The sequence below is a fragment of the Pseudophryne corroboree genome, chromosome 8, assembly GCF_028390025.1.
Source record: "Pseudophryne corroboree isolate aPseCor3 chromosome 8, aPseCor3.hap2, whole genome shotgun sequence".
Classification (NCBI taxonomy): Eukaryota; Metazoa; Chordata; class Amphibia; order Anura; family Myobatrachidae; genus Pseudophryne; species Pseudophryne corroboree.
The window spans coordinates 20737094-20757005 of NC_086451.1; the positions used below are offsets into that span (position 1 = coordinate 20737094).

Here is a 19912-nt window from a genome sequence, read left to right on the forward strand (position 1 = left end):
TGAGGAAGGTCTTCTATAGCCCAAGACTTTGAAGTGGTCTTCAAACATCTTTAACATCAGTTCTGCAGATGTCCCAGATGTGATAATGTTCTTCGGTGACTATCTTACGTGATACAGCTGCAGTACGGAGGATATCTGTGTTTTACGAAGTGCTAGTCAAGGACAATTATGGGGGTAAAATGTAAATATATTGATACATTCATACAGAATATAAGAGATATAACAGAATGCTCTGAAGAAAGGTTTGTCCATGAAAAAGGAGTCTGGGTTCATCGTTATCACATTATCTATTCTATTTTACAAATTAACCTTTTCCAAGGACCCTCGGGAAATGCTTTTGTGAAAAAATTGATAATATTGACATAAATGTCACTTTTATCTTTTTTTTCGCAGTGAGATGAACTCTTAGCTAAAGCATGGAGGGAAAAACAGCCCTGGGTCCATACATGACTGGATTATGATCAATGAGAACCTGACGTATGTCCTCGTGTGTCACACAGTATAGGCCCAGGACTTTGGCAGTTGTGACTCTCATACGGCCCCCTGGAATTAATATAATTCCACCGTCGTGTCCCTGTAAGGGTGTATTGAGTATGTTTTTAAAATGACAAATGTGTATCTTCTCAAAAGGGATAAGTGAGCTGGCCAACTTTCAACCCATGGACCTAAGAAGCTGTATGCTTCTGTCTAGTTCCTACAGGGAGTTTATCCTAATACACAGTCAGGATTTTTACAGTATATACTTCCTTCTTCCATTTTTCTGTAATGTCTCCTGCAATGCAGTATAAAGATTAAGCATGATATTGTAGGAGGAATGGACATGACCGCTGTAACATAAGATAGTAATGTGTTGGAAACAAGGTACCATAAAAATCAACAGTTAGACGTGTTAGAACAATGGGACATTTTCCAAATGGACAGATCTGTGGGCGGCTGCACTGATTTTCTCTTGGACAAGAGTCTGAATGACTGGATCACAGGTTGTATGATTAAGTACCACCAGCTTGTTCGGGTAGGATCATCACCGGACTAGATTTACAGATAAGATAACGCACAGTATCCTCAATTTTTGGCCAACATGTGCAAATATTCTTGAACAAGACAATTATTTTTAATTGCACTAGTTACATCCCAGTCAAAAGTAATCCCCATAAAATTTAGATGAAGAACATCAGTAAGGAGGGGTGCAAGTCAAGAGCCTCTGGAGAAACTGTTCAAAGTAAGACGCCTATATGAATCAAGTGGAAAAATTAAAATGGAAATTTATGGAAAATAAATGTGATGTGAGACAAGTTCAAGAGGACCTCCTTGGATTTAGTAGAAGCATCAAAAGAGAAGTATTACTACCTTAAAAGTCCAAAACTCAATCAGAAGCTGATCCAGTTATCTTTATAACTTGCTTTATCGAGCAGTCATGATATTTGGTAAAGCCGCTAAACCAGGGCTGGCCAAACCAGTGCTCGAGATCTACCAACAGTTCCAATTTTTCAGACCACCTAGCTGGTGCACAGGTGTAGTCATTACTAATTAAGATGTGCTGCATTCATTCCTAACTGACAAGTCTACAGATCTCCAGGAGGCCTGGAAAACATGAACTGTTGGTAGATCTCGAGGACCGGTTTGGCCAGCCCTGCGCTAAACCAACTACTGTAGTTTCTAGTTTTATCTCTATATCAGATTAAATATTGCAGAATGGATGGATAACACAGAAGAAAAGCGGCCTTCTCCTACTGTGGAAAATGTAAAGCTTGTAAGTAGAACCGTAATTCCAGAGCCAAATCAAAGAGTTGCTTTATACCCACCTCCACAGGCCCCTCTCTTCATACAAGAAAGACGATGATGTGTGAAACAAGGGTAGCAGTTTATTTACTCCGCTGCCTGTGCGGTCTTCATTGTGTGGGATAAACAAATGGAAAATGAAATGTAAGAGCATTGGAACGCATAAGAAATGGAAAGTATGAAGTACAAGTTTGCAGTGTTTGAAATCAAGGACGGAACTCAACCCGAGTTTTGATTTACATCTGACCAGTGATTTCTTGGCATAAAAAAAAGGTTTCCAAACCACAGAGAGGAGAGGACTACATACAGTATATAACCTGAGAGGAAGTAAGCTATATAAACAGTATAGGCACCTGTTCTCCAAGAGGCATACGTTCGGACTTTGAATTAGGAACCTTTTTAGAAGAATAGAGATATGACGTCTTCAGTAGACCTCAAGGTCCGGGACCCTAACAGTAACCACCCCCAAGCCTATCACCTGGGCAGCTTGTCCACCATCAGGAGCAATGTTCTTTGCGTCTTAAGCCCTTTTACCAGTAATTGACAGGTGGCTGCTCCTCAACACTGGCCTCAAAAAATACCTGGCCTGGATTCTCTCTAGCCACAACCGTGCAGTTTTACACACGCTTATACTTCTCCCAGACATACAGGAAACACATCGTTTTTTTTTTTTCGTTTTTTTGTTGTTAGTGGGGGTGGGCTTTTAATAAATATGGGCCTCCAAGTAATTGCCTTTACAATCTAATAGAAGGAGATAATTTGCATCATATTTCACATTTTTTTGATTTTCAATTTGATCCCTATTTTATGTCGTGAGACATTGAAGGTTAATTAAGCAGCATCGCGTTCAGTGCAGCGACAGGAGACGGATTGATAATGCCCAATGTAAGAATTATATTTCCTGAGTGTGACAAGTGATTACAAATCTCCAGGAGAGAAATAAAGGATAATGAACTGATTTCCACGAACGTCGACTTTTAAATATTTATATACAAATACTTGACTTATCCCTAGAGAACGCCATGAAGGCTGAATTAGACTGTTAATTGGCTAATTAAACAATTTAGCGAATTATTAAACGACATAAACTGAAATGATCTGATATTACTATGTTTCCATGCTCTGACTCATAGCTATAACAAACCGTTATTGGAACTCAGTAGAAATGATGAAAACGAGTTATATTCTTGGAGGCTGCCTACAAAAATTCCACTTTATCCCTGATGAAGTCTGCTTTTACCTGGCTGAAACGCATAGGATCCCCAAAGTACCGTGACTGCAGTAGCATATATGAACTAACTAACCCCAATGAGTTTCCATAGTACAACCATCATTGCCAAAGTATATTGGGCCTAATTCAGATCTGATCGCAGCAGCAAATTTGTTAGCTAATGGGCAAAACCATGTGCACTGCAGGTGGGGCAGATATAACATGTGCAGAGAGAGTTAGATTTTGGTGGGGTGTGTTCAAACGGAATTCTAAATTGCAGTGTAAAAATACAGCAGCCAGTATTTACGCTGCACAGAAACTAGTGATGTGTACCGGAAATTTTTCGGGTTTTGTGTTTTGGTTTTGGAATCGGTTCCGCGGCCGTGTTTTGGATTCGGACGCGTTTTGGCAAAACCTCCCTGAAATTTTTTTGTCAGATTCGGGTGTGCTTTGGATTCGGGTGTTTTTTTTACAAAAAACCCTCAAAAACAGCTTAAATCATAGAATTTGGGGGGTCATTTTGATCCCATAGTATTATTAACCTCAATAACCATAATTTCCACTCATTTCCAGTCTATTCTGAACACCTCACACCTTACAATATTATTTTTAGTCCTAAAATTTGCACCGAGGTCGCTGGATGGCTAAGCTAAGCGACCCAAGTGACCGACACAAACACTTGGCCCATCTAGGAGTGGCACTGCAGTGTCAGACAGGATGGCAGATTTAAAAAATAGTCCCCAAACAGCACATGATGCAAAGAAAAAAAGAGGTGCAATGAGGTAGCTGTGTGACTAAGCTAAGCGACCCAAGTGGCCGACACAAACACCTGGCCCATCTAGGAGTGGCACTGCAGTGTCAGACAGGATGGCAGATTTAAAAAATAGTCCCCAAACAGCACATGATGCAAAGAAAAAAGAGGTGCAATGAGGTAGCTGTGTGACTAAGCTAAGCGACCCAAGTGGCCGACACAAACACCTGGCCCATCTAGTGTTATGATTCCAGTACTCCTGACCGGAGGAGATCTTATGACAATGGCCAGAGTACTGGAAGGGAATGCTGGTTACGGGAGCAGGAAAGACTAGTTGCCCCTGGCGCCCTAACTCTATTGTCTCACCCGTGCTATCGGAAATCCCTTGCGAGACTATGGTTTCTTGAGCCCCTGGCAGCCACGTTTGAAAGGCGGATTATGTCTGCCCAACTCCGGTGCCCCCCGGTCTTAGTGAGAGACAAAGGGAAATCCGAGGCAGGATGATGACAAGAGGACCTCTGACTAACAACAGGCCAAGGGCAACAGGCTAACTAACCAAACCTGAAGTATGTGCGGAAAAACCGCCAGGTAAAAGGACAACCAAAATCCACTAGTCCATAACTCCTACCCAGCACCGCTGGATACCAGAGTGGATCTGTGGGAGCGGAAACCTCCGCAAAATGCTCCGAAACACAAATAATAAGTAATAAATAATAAAGCGGCCAAGCCGCAACACACGGCAACGCCGCGACTCACGAACACCACTGGATGTTTAAACGGTGCTCAGTCAGGACTCCAGGAACAAGATGACGACTTCCGAGTGCAGGACAACTGAGGACTGGAACGACCGGATACAGCAAGACTGGAAACACTCTCAGCAAACAGAGACAGCATGCAGGAAGCTATTACCGGCGTCTGTGTGAGGCACTGCAAGAGCATATAAACTGAAGCCCTCCAATCAACTGCTGACAGGGCTAATTGCGTGGATGCCGTGCAGCTGCCTTGCTGCACGGCCAGGAAACAGGTGCCCTACTTAATTTAAATGGACCCAGCAACGGGGAACGCGGTCCGCCAGTGGCGTCCCCGTTGCTAGGGTCCGTGCGGCTCCGTGCGCCCGGCGTCTAGCGTTGCCAGGGAGCCGGCGGCTGTACGCGTACGGCGTCCCTGGTTGCTAGGCGCCGGGCCGCACCGACGAGCGGACCCCGGCGCCTAACAGTACCCCCCCTTGAGGAGGGGTCAAGGAACCCCTAAAGCCAGGTTTCTGAGGAAATTCCCGAAAAAATGCCCTCTTGAGCCTCGGGGCATGGAGATCCTTATCCAGGACCCAAGACCTTTCCTCTGGACCATAGCCTCTCCAGTGCACCAGAAAATAAAGCCGACCCCGGGACAATTTGGAATCGAGAACCTTCTCCACCAAGAACTCCTGTTGTCCCTGTACATCTACTGGAGATTTCCCCTGAGAGATCTTCCGAGGAAATCTACTGGAAGAAACGTATGGTTTCAACAGGGAACAATGGAACGTATTTCCGATCCGGAGAGCTCTTGGTAAACGTAACCGGAAAGCAACTGGGTTGATTTTTTTAATAATATGAAATGGTCCAATAAATTTGGGGCCCAATCTAGCTGAGGATTGTCGAAGTCTAATGTTACGAGTCGACAACCATACCCTATCTCCCACCTTAAAAGTGCAAGGACGTCGAAGCCTGTCAGAAAAAATTTTCTCTCGAAAGGCCGCTTTTCTGAGAGCAAGGTGCACTTTTTTCCAAATGACTCTGAGATGAGAGGTTAAGGTTAGCGAGGAAACTGAAGAATGTTGAAAAAAAGAATTAGCTCTGGGGTGAAAACCAAAAACTGAAAAGAATGGAGACACATTAGTGGAGGAATGACAAGAATTATTGTAAGCAAACTCCGCCAAAGGAAGAAACTCGGACCAATCATTCTGGAGTTTGGCTGAGTACAAACGCAAATACTGTTTCAATGATTGGTTAACTCGCTCGGTTTGCCCGTTGGACTGGGGATGGTAGCTGGATGTTAAAGACAATTTCATCTTTAATGAAGCACAAAAAGACCTCCAGAATTGTGCAATGAATTGTGGACCCCGATCAGAAACAATATCAGTGGGCAACCCATGAAGTCTGAAAACATGGCGGAGAAACAAAACTGCCAATCCCTGGGCAGATGGCAGTCGGGGAAGAGCAATGAAATGAGCCATCTTGCTAAAACGGTCCACTACCACCCATATGACTCGGAATCCGGCTGACAGAGGGAGGTCTACCACAAAATCCATGGAAATATGAGACCATGGCCTGAGAGGAACATTTAAGGGCATAAGTTGCCCGATAGGCAAGGAACGGGAAACCTTATGCTGTGCACAGACCTGACAAGAAAAAACAAACTCCTTAATGTCTTTAGAAAGACCAGGCCACCATACTGAGCGGGAGACTAATTCCAAAGTCTTAGAGATCCCCGGATGCCCGGCAACTTTGCTATCATGAAACTCAGTCAAAACAGTAGCTCTCAAAAACTCAGGGACGTAAAGACGACCAGCAGGAGTATTTCCAGGAGCTTGATGTTGAAGCTGCTTTAACTGGGTAAATAAATCTTGTGTGAGGCCTGCCCGAATGACTGAAGACGGAAGTATGGGAGTAACAGGACTGTTATTATGAACTGGAAGAAAACTGCGTGACAGGGCATCCGCCTTGGTATTCTTGGAACCTGGCCTGAAAGTGATAATAAACTTGAAACGAGTAAAAAATAAAGCCCAACGAGCCTGCCGGGCATTCAGCCGCTTAGCTGATTCGATGTACTGAAGATTTTTGTGGTCAGTCAATACTGAAATGGTATGTGTTGCTCCCTCAAGCCAATGCCTCCACTCCTCGAAAGCCCATTTAATAGCCAGTAACTCCCGGTTACCAACATCGTAGTTGGATTCAGCGGATGAGAATTTCCTGGACATAAAGGCACAAGGATGTAGTTCCAGAGACTCCGGATCCTTTTGAGATAGGATAGCCCCCACTCCAACCTCCGAGGCATCAACCTCAACAACGAAGGGCAATTCTGGGTTGGGATGTCTGAGGACTGGAGCTGAGACAAAAGCTTGTTTAAAGGCCTGAAAGGATAACTCAGCTTCACGTGACCAGTTGGTAGGATCCGCTCCCTTCTTAGTCAGTGCCACAAGGGGAGCAACCAGGTCGGAAAAAGAATGAATAAATCTTCTATAATAATTCGCAAACCCTAAAAAGCGCTGAATTGCTTTTAAATTGGTGGGTTGCGCCCAACTAAGGATGGCTTGGAGCTTCTTAGGTTCCATGTAGAATCCCCGAGGGGAAATAATGTACCCTAAAAAGGATACCTCCGTGACATGAAACTCACACTTCTCCAGCTTGGCATATAGATGATTTTCACGTAATTTTTGAAGAACCTGACGCACCTGGGTAACATGTTGTTCAATTGAGTCAGAATAAATCAGGATGTCGTCTAAGTAAACGACCACGAATCTTCCTAGGAAGTCACGGAGCACATCGTTAATGAGATCCTGGAAAACTGCTGGAGCGTTAGACAAGCCGAACGGCATCAACAGATACTCGTAGTGACCCGACTGAGTACTGAATGCCATCTTCCACTCATCTCCAGACTTGATTCGAATGAGGTTATACGCTCCCCTTAGGTCAATTTTAGAAAAAATCACAGCCGAACGCAGCTGATCAAAGAGGACAGAAATCAGCGGCAGAGGATAAGTATTTTTAACTGAGATCTTATTCAGGGCTCTAAAGTCAATGCAAGGTCTGAGTGATCCATCTTTCTTTTCCACAAAGAAGAAGCCTGCACTTAAAGGGGATTTAGATGGCCTAATAAATCCTTTCCCTAGGCTCTCCTTAACATACTCATTCATGGCCGCAGTTTCTGGCCCAGATAAAGCATATAACCTTCCCTTTGGCAATGTGGCACCAGGAATTAGCTCAATAGTACAATCATAAGGCCGATGGGGAGGCAGAATGTCCGCATTGCCCTTGGAAAACACATCAACAAAGTCCTGGTATTCCACGGGAATGAGTTCAGGAATGGCAGTTGCTATTCTGACAGGAAACGTAATACATTCCTTATTACAGATGGTACCCCATTGTGAAATCTCCCCCGACCGCCAATCAATGGTGGGATTATGAAAGGCCAGCCAAGGGTGACCCAGAACCACTGGAACTGCTGGGCAATGGGTAAGGAAGAACTCGATCTTTTCGGAATGAAGAGCTCCTACCGTAAGTAGTACAGGGGGTGTACAGAGGGAAATAACCCCATTGGACAAAGGACTCCCATCTAAACCATGCATGGTGACACACCTACCCAAGGCTAACTGAGGAATGCCTAAGGCCTTGGCCCAAGTTAAGTCCATAAAGTTCCCTGCAGCTCCACTGTCAACAAAAGCCGACACCGAAGAACTGAGGCTGCCAAAGGAAACTTTAGCTGGGACTAAAAGGGAGTTATTCGAGGAGATAAGCTGCAGACCGAAGTGAACCCCCTCACAATTCACTTGGTCGAGGCGTTTCCCGACTTGTTCGGACAATTACGGGCAAAATGTCCCTTACCCCAACAGTACAAACAAAGACCAGAGTTTTGCCTTCTGGCTCTTTCTTCTGGAGACAGCCGGGAGAGACCCATCTGCATGGGCTCCTCTACGTCCTCAGGAATGGAATATACACATGGAGTAGACCTGACAGGTGCTCCTTTTTCAGCCCTCCGCTCTCTGAGACGACGATCAATCTTAATAGAAAGCTCCATGAGTTTATCGAGAGTCTCAGGAGCGGGATACTGAAGGAGACTGTCTTTTATAGACTCTGATAAGCCGAGGCGAAACTGACTGCGCAGGGCTGGGTCATTCCAGCCACAGTCGTTCGACCAACGGCGAAACTCCGTACAATAAACCTGTGCAGGATTTCTACCCTGTCTGAGAGCACGCAACTGACTCTCAGCGGATGCCTCTCTATCAGGGTCATCATACAAAAGCCCTAAAGACCCAAAAAAAGCGTCTACTGACAACAACACCGGATCCTCTGCTTTTAAACCAAATGCCCAGGTCTGAGGATCCCCCTGGAGCAAAGAAATAATAATCCCGACCCGCTGAGATTCAGTACCTGAGGAGATCGGTCTTAAACGAAAATAAAGTTTACAGGATTCTTTAAAATTAAAAAACTCTTTCCTATCACCAGAAAAACGGTCAGGCAAGTGCATTTTTGGTTCAGGGACTACCCTCGGGGAAGTTCGTAAAAGATCTTCCTGCGACTTCACCCGAAGGGAAAGATCCTGAACCATCTGAGTAAGTTCTTGAATCTGGCTGACTAGGAGCTGACCAGGATTTGGCCCTAAACCTGTGGGATTCATGAGGCCGATAACTCTTACAAAACTGAATAAGGAAAAAATTAAACCCTGTTTTAATTTTAAGTTTTGGTATTGGCCGGTAATAATGTTATGATTCCAGTACTCCTGACCGGAGGAGATCTTATGACAATGGCCAGAGTACTGGAAGGGAATGCTGGTTACGGGAGCAGGAAAGACTAGTTGCCCCTGGCGCCCTAACTCTATTGTCTCACCCGTGCTATCGGAAATCCCTTGCGAGACTATGGTTTCTTGAGCCCCTGGCAGCCACGTTTGAAAGGCGGATTATGTCTGCCCAACTCCGGTGCCCCCCGGTCTTAGTGAGAGACAAAGGGAAATCCGAGGCAGGATGATGACAAGAGGACCTCTGACTAACAACAGGCCAAGGGCAACAGGCTAACTAACCAAACCTGAAGTATGTGCGGAAAAACCGCCAGGTAAAAAGACAACCAAAATCCACTAGTCCATAACTCCTACCCAGCACCGCTGGATACCAGAGTGGATCTGTGGGAGCGGAAACCTCCGCAAAATGCTCCGAAACACAAATAATAAGTAATAAATAATAAAGCGGCCAAGCCGCAACACACGGCAACGCCGCGACTCACGAACACCACTGGATGTTTAAACGGTGCTCAGTCAGGACTCCAGGAACAAGATGACGACTTCCGAGTGCAGGACAACTGAGGACTGGAACGACCGGATACAGCAAGACTGGAAACACTCTCAGCAAACAGAGACAGCATGCAGGAAGCTATTACCGGCGTCTGTGTGAGGCACTGCAAGAGCATATAAACTGAAGCCCTCCAATCAACTGCTGACAGGGCTAATTGCGTGGATGCCGTGCAGCTGCCTTGCTGCACGGCCAGGAAACAGGTGCCCTACTTAATTTAAATGGACCCAGCAACGGGGAACGCGGTCCGCCAGTGGCGTCCCCGTTGCTAGGGTCCGTGCGGCTCCGTGCGCCCGGCGTCTAGCGTTGCCAGGGAGCCGGCGGCTGTACGCGTACGGCGTCCCTGGTTGCTAGGCGCCGGGCCGCACCGACGAGCGGACCCCGGCGCCTAACATCTAGGAGTGGCACTGCAGTGTCAGACAGGATGGCAGATTTAAAAAATAGTCCCCAAACAGCACATGATGCAAAGAAAAAAAGAGGTGCAATGAGGTAGCTGTGTGACTAAGCTAAGCGACCCAAGTGGCCGACACAAACACCTGGCCCATCTAGGAGTGGCACTGCAGTGTCAGACAGCATGGCAGATTTAAAAAAATAGTCCCCAAACAGCACATGATGCAAAGAAAAAAAGAGGTGCAATGAGGTAGCTGTGTGACTAAGCTAAGCGACCCAAGTGGCCGACACAAACACCTGGCCCATCTAGGAGTGGCACTGCAGTGTCAGACAGGATGGCAGATTTAAAAAATAGTCCCCAAACAGCACATGATGCAAAGAAAAAAAGAGGTGCAATGAGTTAGCTGTGTGACTAAGCTAAGCGACCCAAGTGGCCGACACAAACACCTGGCCCATCTAGGAGTGGCACTGCAGTGTCAGACAGGATGGAAGATTTAAAAAATAGTCCCCAAACAGCACATGATGCAAAGAAAAAAAGAGGTGCAATGAGGTAGCTGTGTGACTAAGCTAAGCGACCCAAGTGGCCGACACAAATACCTGGCCCATCTAGGAGTGGCACTGCAGTTTTCTAGCGAGAGGATGAGTGCTTCCATCCTCATGTGAATCTGAACCACTAGCCATGAACATAGGCCAGGGCCTCAGCCGTTCCTTGCCACTCCGTGTCGTAAATGGCATATTGGCAAGTTTACGCTTCTCATCAGACGCTTTTAATTTTGATTTTTGTGTCATTTTACTGAACTTTTGTAGTATACTTGACGACACAGAGGTAGGTAGAGCAGTGGCCTACTGTACCGTACTGCTATATATTATATACTGGTGGTCAGCAAAATTCTGCACTGTCCTCCTACTATATATACTGCGCACAACTAAAATCCACCACAGGTATGGATGGATAGTATACTTGACGACACAGAGGTAGGTAGAGCAGTGGACTACTGTACCGTACTGCTATATATTATATACTGGTGGTCAGCAAAATTCTGCACTGTCCTCCTACTATATATACTGCGCACAACTAAAATGCACCACAGGTATGGATGGATAGTATACTTGACGACACAGAGGTAGGTAGAGCAGTGGCCTACTGTACCGTACTGCTATATATTATATACTGGTGGTCAGCAAAATTCTGCACTGTCCTCCTACTATATATACTGCGCACAACTAAAATGCACCACAGGTATGGATGGATAGTATACTTGATGACACAGAGGTAGGTAGAGCAGTGGACTACTGTACCGTACTGCTATATATTATATACTGGTGGTCAGCAAAATTCTGCACTGTCCTCCTACTATATATACTGCGCACAACTAAAATGCACCACAGGTATGGATGGATAGTATACTTGATGACACAGAGGTAGGTAGAGCAGTGGCCTACTGTACCGTACTGCTATATATTATATACTGGTGGTCAGCAAAATTCTGCACTGTCCTCCTACTATATATACTGCGCACAACTAAAATGCACCACAGGTATGGATGGATAGTATACTTGATGACACAGAGGTAGGTAGAGCAGTGGACTACTGTACTGTACTGATATAATACTGGTGGTCACTGGTCAGCAAAATTCTGCACTGTCCTCCTACTATATACTGCAGCACAGATATGGAGCGTTTTTCAGGCAGAGAACGTAGATATTTTCAGCACACTGAGCACAGATATTTGCAGCACACTGAACACAACTGAGAGAACGCTGCACGTCCTCTCCCTATCATCTCCAATGCACGAGTGAAAATGGCGGCGACGCGCAGCTCCTTATATAGAATACGAATCTCGCGAGAATCCGACAGCAGGATGATGACGTTCGGGCGCGCTCGGGTTAACCGAGCAAGGCGGGAGGATCCGAGGCTACCTCGGAACCGTGTAAAATGGGTGAAGTTGGGGGGGGTTCAGATTCCGAGGAACCGAACCCGCTCATCACTAACAGAAACAATATAAACCACCCAAATCTAACTCTCTCTGCACATGTTACATCTGCCCCACCTGCAGTGCACATGGTTTTGCCCATTAGTTAACAAATTTGCTGCTGCGATCAGATCTGAATTACCCCCCCCCCCCCCCCACCCCATGGGACAGACGTGTGGAAGACATTATTCAATTCACAGTTGCAAACAGAGGTTATGAGTTTGACCAATCCTGTATATGTGTGGAGTCTGTATGTTCTCCCCGCGTTTACATGGGTCTGCTCCTGGTGCTCCTGCTTCCTCCCACACTCCAAAACCCTACTGGTAGGTTAATTGGCTGATGTGATAGAGAACACAAATAAAGGATAATAAATAATAACATGGAGTGTAAGCTTCACTGGGGACGAGACAGATGTCAATGAATTAGTCATCTCTGTAAAGTGCTACAGAATATGTGTGCGCTGCATAAATAGCTGTAAATAAGCACAACGCACTCAATTACTGGCTTGAAAGAAGAATCGCTGGTTTTAATCGAGATTGCAAAATTGTAGCATTGAAACCTTCAATTATAGTTCAGCCTGTGAAGAGGCCGCTGTAGCCGGAATTCCATGTGGCTGCTGCTGAACAATGTATCCGATCAAGCCTATAGGTTCACGGAACCGTGCACGATGTAATCCGCTGATAACGGCTCTTTGATTTGAGAATTGTGATGTTGTTCTGAGTATCGTGGCAGCACTTGTGCTTTAATATTTCAATCAAAATTTTTATATCGGGCCACATTTTCATAATAAAGTATAGAAAGATTTAAAGTTTTCTCATGTTCTACGGTTACTCAAACCCATAACTTTTGGGGTTTTTCTGCCTGCTTTTAATACCCCCGATGTACTAGAGGCAAACCCCCTGAAAAACCGCCATTATTCAAAGCCGCCCGCTACACACCGCCATCCATACGCTAGTAAATATAAATGTGTTTGATAAACTAATGTCAAAAAGTACAAATATATTTCCCTATATTATATATTTAAAAAATATAGTGCCCCATTAGGGTTGTAATATTCTGGACGCATATGGGCAAATGTACTAAGCTTTGGAGACAGATAAAGGGGAGAGAGATAAAGTACCAGCCAATCAGCTCCTGTCATTTTTCAAACACAGCCTGTAACATGGCAGTTAGGAGCTGATTGGCTGGTACTTTATCTCTCTATTTTTTATCACTCTCCAATTCTTAATACATCTGCCCCATGTGTAATAAATATTATGGCCCCAAATAGAACAAATATAAGTTAAAGTATTGCTTCTTATCTTTTTTAAATACATCGTAATGCGGCCCCTTCATATTACTTATCGGTTACTCATTTATATACAGGGTCTATCTGTGCTCCGGTGCCCTCCTTAAGGGGATTGCACCCCTCGGTATGCAGCAAATGGAGAAAGGCAGCACTCCAGAGGCTTCACAAATAGTAAATATCACCACAAGTGTTTAATGTAACATATCAACGTTTCGGGGCCAGTTTCCCCTTTCTCAAGACATGTCATTAAACACTTGTGGTGATATTTACTATTTGTGAAGCCTCTGGAGTGCCGCCTTTCTCCATTTGCTGTGTATATATATATAGAGAGAGAGAGACAGAGACAGAGAGAGAGAGAGAGACATGGAGAGATTAAATGCACTCACCAGGCTAGTTTTTTAATGCAAAAAAGTTCACATATTATTTATTTTGTGAAGTCTTTACAAAATAAATAATATGTGAACTTTTTTGCATTTAAAGAACTAGCCTGGTGAGTGCATTTCATCTCTCCATGGGGCTAATTCAGACCTGATCGTAGATGTGCTAAATTTGTGCTAAATTTAGCACATCTGCGATCATCCACACTGACATGCAGGGGGACGCCCAGCACAGGGGTAGCCCGCCCCGCATGTCAGTCCCTGCCCCGTCAGACAAGTACCAAAGCATCGCACAGCGGCGATGCTTTTGTACTTCAGGAGTAGCTCCCAGCCAGCGCAGCTCCTGAGCGCTTGCCGCGAGCTACTCGTCGATGCCGGGTCGCAGCAGCTGCTTTAGACATCACACAGCCGCAGCGGCCCGCCTTCCCCCCTCCCCCAACGGCCCGGACCGCGCCCCCTAAATGCCGGCCAAAAGCTGCCGGCCTGCCCAGCAACCACCGCTGTCTGTCAATCAGGCAGAGGCGATCGCAGGGCTACGACAGCCGTCGGCTGTCTGGCTGGCGCAGTGCGGCGCCGGCACAGTACATACCCGATCGCTGCTGTGCTAAAACGCACAGCACCGATTAGGTCTGAATCAGCCCCTATGTCTATAGTGGACTGATCTGCTGTGGCTATCGCTCCTGAAGTTCTGGCACCCCAGCCGTCGTGATGTATGAAGATTGAGTGTGCAACTCCTTTCGGAAAAGTATATATATATTTACATCTTATTCTACTTTATTAATTTAATACGTTCCTGGACTCCCCTTACCACTCCGTACTCACCCTACCACCTGCATATAAAATTCTCCCACCCTTCTATGGTGTTATAGGGCACTAACGTCCTTCATTTGGAACAAGTAAACAGTATTTCCACAGATAGCCTTCTGGAGCGACGTGAGCGTCAGTACATTTACAGTCAGTTCCTCACAGGAATTCTGCATATTTATAAGTAACGGTCCTGAGAGAAGACGGTAATCAATCAAACACATGGCAGCTAGAAATGCATTAATATTTGATTATATTCTGGCTCCTGTAGTCTGGTTTCTATTCAGGGAAAGTGCTACTGGCCATTTACTCGCCCGCAGCCGCTCCTGCTTAAGAGGGTTCAGTGTTGAGTTCTCACTTAATGCAGCTGTTCTTTGTGTTCATACCAAATATCTGCCCCCCCCCCCCCTCCCCCCGAATACAGCAAAGATGCAGATTTCCATGAATCGACTATGGTTTCTTTAAAAGGGGGACTCTGAATTGTTATTTAAAGCCCCGTCCCCAATTGCTAGAAGAAGAATCCAGATGACCTATTTAATATTTATAGTGGATTTTATTTCTGCGTGCCACCCGTAGCTGTGACTGTTTCTCTACAATGGATCTTGGTAAGGCGCTAAGCAGGACCCTCCGACCTACGCAGATTATCTTTACGTTTGGGGCTGTAAATAGATTTGTTTCTGCTTAGACGTAAGCGCCCGCCCCTCGCTGTTCTAATCAGCGTTCTGCGGAACATTATAACAACTTCTCGGGAAAATTTCAGCAAACAGTGCTACCGACTGATGTCTCTGTAATACACAGCTCACTTCACCTATGTATACAGTATATATATATATATATATATATATATTGTAACAGGAGTCTTGCTAGAATGCACTCTGTTACAAAAATTCCACCAACGACCTATTCCAGGCTTGTGCAAAAACAACAAATACCTTTTATTCAGGTAGCTCAAAAATAAAGATATACATAAAACAAAGATCACTGTCTTTAGTATAAACTACCAGGGAGGTTAGGCCCTGCCTCACTCCCTCTTACTTAATAAGGAACCGTTCAGGTCCCAGCATCCTGACACTAGTGGCCCAGCCCTCCGGATCCCACTGTCCCTAGCAGGCCTGTCACTTGGACACTAACTGCCTTCAGGAGCCCTGACTCATGGGAGAGACTCTGCTTTAGACCCAGCAACCAGGTGCTGGCTGATGAAGCAGCTTCTTGGGCTAAGAAGCCTATAAGACCTGGTCTGGCCAAATGGATGGGAACCCGGTCCATCCACACTTCCCATCCACCCCCAGGACCCTGTGTGTAGCTTACAGGTGGCAAAGTACCTCTCCTGCCACTATATATATATCATACTTGCCTACCTGACTCTCTCCATGAGGGAGAAAATGCTCTGTTCCTGGACTTGCCTGGTAATGTATGATTGCCATCACCTGTAGTGAAACACCTTTCTTATCATTTAACTAGCTCACCACAGGTGATGGCAATCATACATTACCAGGAAAGTCCAGGGACAGAGCATTTTCTCCCTCATGGAGAGGGTCAGGCAGGGCCGGTTCAGGGGCGCTCTGCGCCCCAGGCAGGAAATGGGGTATGGCCTAATACAGGGGGCGTGGTCAATTACGCCCCCTGTACATTAAAAGCGCCGCTTGAATGCTGAGCGGTGCGCGATGACGTCATCGCGCACCGCACAGCAAAAGGTCCTCTCCACGAAGGGAAACTAGACGCTATGCGTCTAGTTCCCTTCGTAGAGAGGACCTTTGCTGTGCGGTGCACGATGACGTCATCGCGCACCGCTCAGTAAAGTTACTCTCCAGGAAGGGAAACTAGACGCATAGCGTCTAGTTCCCTTCAGGAGGCGGACGGGGACGGGGATGGGGACGGGGACGGCAGCGGGCAGCGGAGGCGGACGGGGACACAGCGGGCAGCAGTGGCGGATCTTGCCACGGTGCGGCGCCCTCCGGATGGCGCCAGCGCCCTCCGGAAGGCGGCGCCCCGGGCAAAAGTCCTGCTTGCCCGTGGCAAGATCCGCCACTGGGGTCAGGTAGGCAAGTATGATATATCTCCTATATAATAGCCCTATTCTGTGACCTTGTGATTCATTTGCTAACGCTGGGCGGAGTCACAACAGTGGGCGGAGTTATTCAAATGAGTCACAGAGATCTGGCCAAATCTACAGGAGACTAGGAGCAGAAGCAGATAGCATGGGCATTGGGCATGTCACAGGCAGGGGTGCATACCTCCCAGCTTTCTGCAGGAGCTTTCTCCAGGCAGAAGGAGGGAAACACACTCGGCGAAAAGGGGGCGTGGCTTCACGGGAGGGCCCCCGTTTTCGTCAGTGAGGGGGCTTGCCCAGCGCTCTGTGAGCTGCTGGCATGCCCCCAGGGGCTGATTATGAGTCCGGGGGGCACAGGGCACTTGATACAGGGGAGCCCTATCTCATTGCTGTGCCTGCTGTGGGTTGGGGGCGTGGCCTAATCGCGGCCCGCGCGGCCACGCCCCCTTATGCAAATTTCGATTTTTATTTTTATTTTTTAGATGGGATTTTGGCCCCTCAGCTAGGGCTAAATCCAGAGGAGGTGGTCGCTCCCCCCCCTACACACCCGCACAGGCAGAAGAAAGCAGGGAGACTGCTGCCTCCCTGTAACACCACAGACCTGCCAATATGCAGCAGCGTGTGCTGACTGTAGCACAATGCTGCCGCTGTTGCTGGCAGGACGGGGGGGGGGGGTAGCTTCTGAGCTGGGACAGAGCTACTCCAGTCGGGGGGTCCCCTAAAACTGTGGGGCCAACGGTACGTACCGCCTGCCCCCCCCCCCCACCTTAATCCGGTTCTGCTGCTGGAACCCCCCCCTTAATCCGTACCCCCTGATGCCCCCTCTCCCTCTGTCTCCACTATTCACCGCTGCTCTGCTAAGCAGAACAGCGAGTACAGGAGCTTTCCAACTGCCCCCCCCCCCCCTCACCGCCAGACAGTGCGACACGCGGGTGGGACAGCGGGACAGACCCCAAAAAATGGGACTGTCCCGCGAAAATCGGGACATTTGGGAGGTATGGGGGTGTGTGAGGGGTATGTCATACAGACAGACGGGCACCGGCTCACTGTGTGCTTGACCCCCACATCGGCATACTCAGCAGGGTCTCTCTGGTGCGGAGGAGAGTCACTTTCTGGCACACTCCACGCTTCTTAGCTGCAGTTTAGTGGGGCACCTGCCGCTGTGCAGGTTCCATACTGCCTCTGTTATCTCCAGCCCCGGCAACCCCACCGCTAGCTGCAGCGCTGCCACCCGCAGTGGAGTGCGCCCAGCTCATTCACACACTTTAGCTGGCGGGTAACGCTGCAGAAATCCGAGCTGCTTGCAGGCTCTGACCCACTCCTCCCTCCAGCCGCAGCGTCTCCTGGGAGCTAACCAGTCACTCCTAGTCTCCCCTTACCACAGTGCCCGGAAGCCGTGAGGTCCGCGCCACGTGCATGCTATGACCCCCTCCTCCCTCCAGCCGCAGCATCTCCTGGGGGCTAACCAGTCATTTCCAGTCTCACCTTACCACAGTGCCCGGCAGCTGCGCGAGGTCTGCGGTGTGTGACTGAGGAGGGGGGGAGGGATGCGGACTGGCAGAGAAAGCAGGACTCCAGCCTGAGAGAGTCAGCCATGCCAAGTCTCCAGCAGCAGCAGATCCCAACAGGTTGGAATGGAACAGCAGCAGCCAGCAGCAGTGACTCCGGTAAGACACATCTGTCTGTCACCACTGTTTTGTCCCTAATACCAATCTCTCCCGTGCCCTGTGATCTGTCATGTCCCTGTCACCTCTGGCCTTGCCCTGCCACCCTTATTCTGGCCCTTTCACCCTTATCCTGGCCCTTTCACCCTTATCCTGGCCCTGTCACCCTTATGCTGGCCCTGTTACCCCTATCCTGGCCCTGTCACCCCTGTGCTTGCCCTGTCAACCCTATACTGGCCCCGTCACCCCTGTCCTGGTCCTGCCGCCCCTACCCTGGCCCTGTCACCCCTATCCTGTCCCTATCATTTCTGTCCTGGCCCTGTCACCCCTGTCCTGGCCCCGTCACCCCTGTCCTGGCCCCGTCACCCCTGTCCTGGCACCGTCACCCCTGTCCTGGCCCCGTCAACCCTGTACTGACCCTGTCACCCCTGTCCTGGCCCTGTTACTGCATACCCTCCAACTACCTTTTATGGCATGTACAGTACCCGCAGCGCCTCCAGACCTCTCCCCAATGCACTACACCTCCGCACCTTCCCCTCCACCACATGCGGCACTCCACCCCTCCCCCACATGCTGTGCCTCCAGACCCCCTACACCACCCGTGGCTCCCACTCCTCCACCCCTTCACCACCCACAGCACCTCCAGGCCCCTTCCACCATTCACCCCCCTTATACGTCTCCCCCCACACCTGCCCCCCTCCACCCGCAGCATCTGCAGACACCCTCCTCCATCAGCGGTCCCCCCCTCACCCACCCCTCCCCCACCAATGGCACCCCCGCACCTGCCCCTCCACCACCTGCAGCACCTCCGGACCTCCTTTCCCATCCGCCGCAACACCCGTACCTGCCCCTACCCTACCCATGGTGCCTGCGGTCCCCTACCCCACCCCCGGCACTCCCGTCCCTTCCCATCCAACAGCACCTCCGGAACCCTTCATCCATCCACAACATCCCCACACCTGCCCCTCTCCCACCCGTGGCACCCCTGCCCCTCCTCCACCTTCAGTGCCTCCGAACCCCTCCCCCATCTGCATCCCCCACTCCTCTGCCCCTCCCCCACGCGCAGCACCTCCCGAACCTTCCCCATCCGGGCCCCACCCCCACTTCTGCCTCACTCCACCCGCAGCATCTACAGACACCATCCGCAGTCCCCCCCGCACCCGCTACATTCTGTACATCGTGCCCTGCAGGTGCTGTTCACGCCGTCGCAAGGGGCTGCGCCTCCTTCACCATCGCACGCCCTTTCATTGTGCAATATTTAACAACTAACAAAGGAATGCAGGTAATACTCCATATAATACAAATATTAAACCCCAGAAAGGCATGCAAGGGTTAAGGGGGCGTAGCCCTTTGCGACGGTGTGAAGAGCGCCCGTAGGGCGCGATGAAGCACCTAGTACATATATATATATATATATATATATACTGTATATAATAACCTCTGTTGGTATATCACGTCTGTCTTTTCATATGTCAAATATATACGTGTCGTGTGTTTTAAAGCATTGGTGTATTTGCGGAATCCTGTGTGGATTCTTTATTTCCTATATATCGATGTACAGCTGCTCCTTTTTTTCTGATTAAAATCAG

General features: G+C 48.2%; 1 protein-coding gene across 1 annotated transcript in view; it reads left to right on the top strand.

Moving 5' to 3' along the window:
• Positions 1-19912, top strand: part of LOC134948179 (caM kinase-like vesicle-associated protein) — a 122436-nt gene that overhangs the window by 84709 nt on the left and 17815 nt on the right. The window lies entirely within an intron of this gene.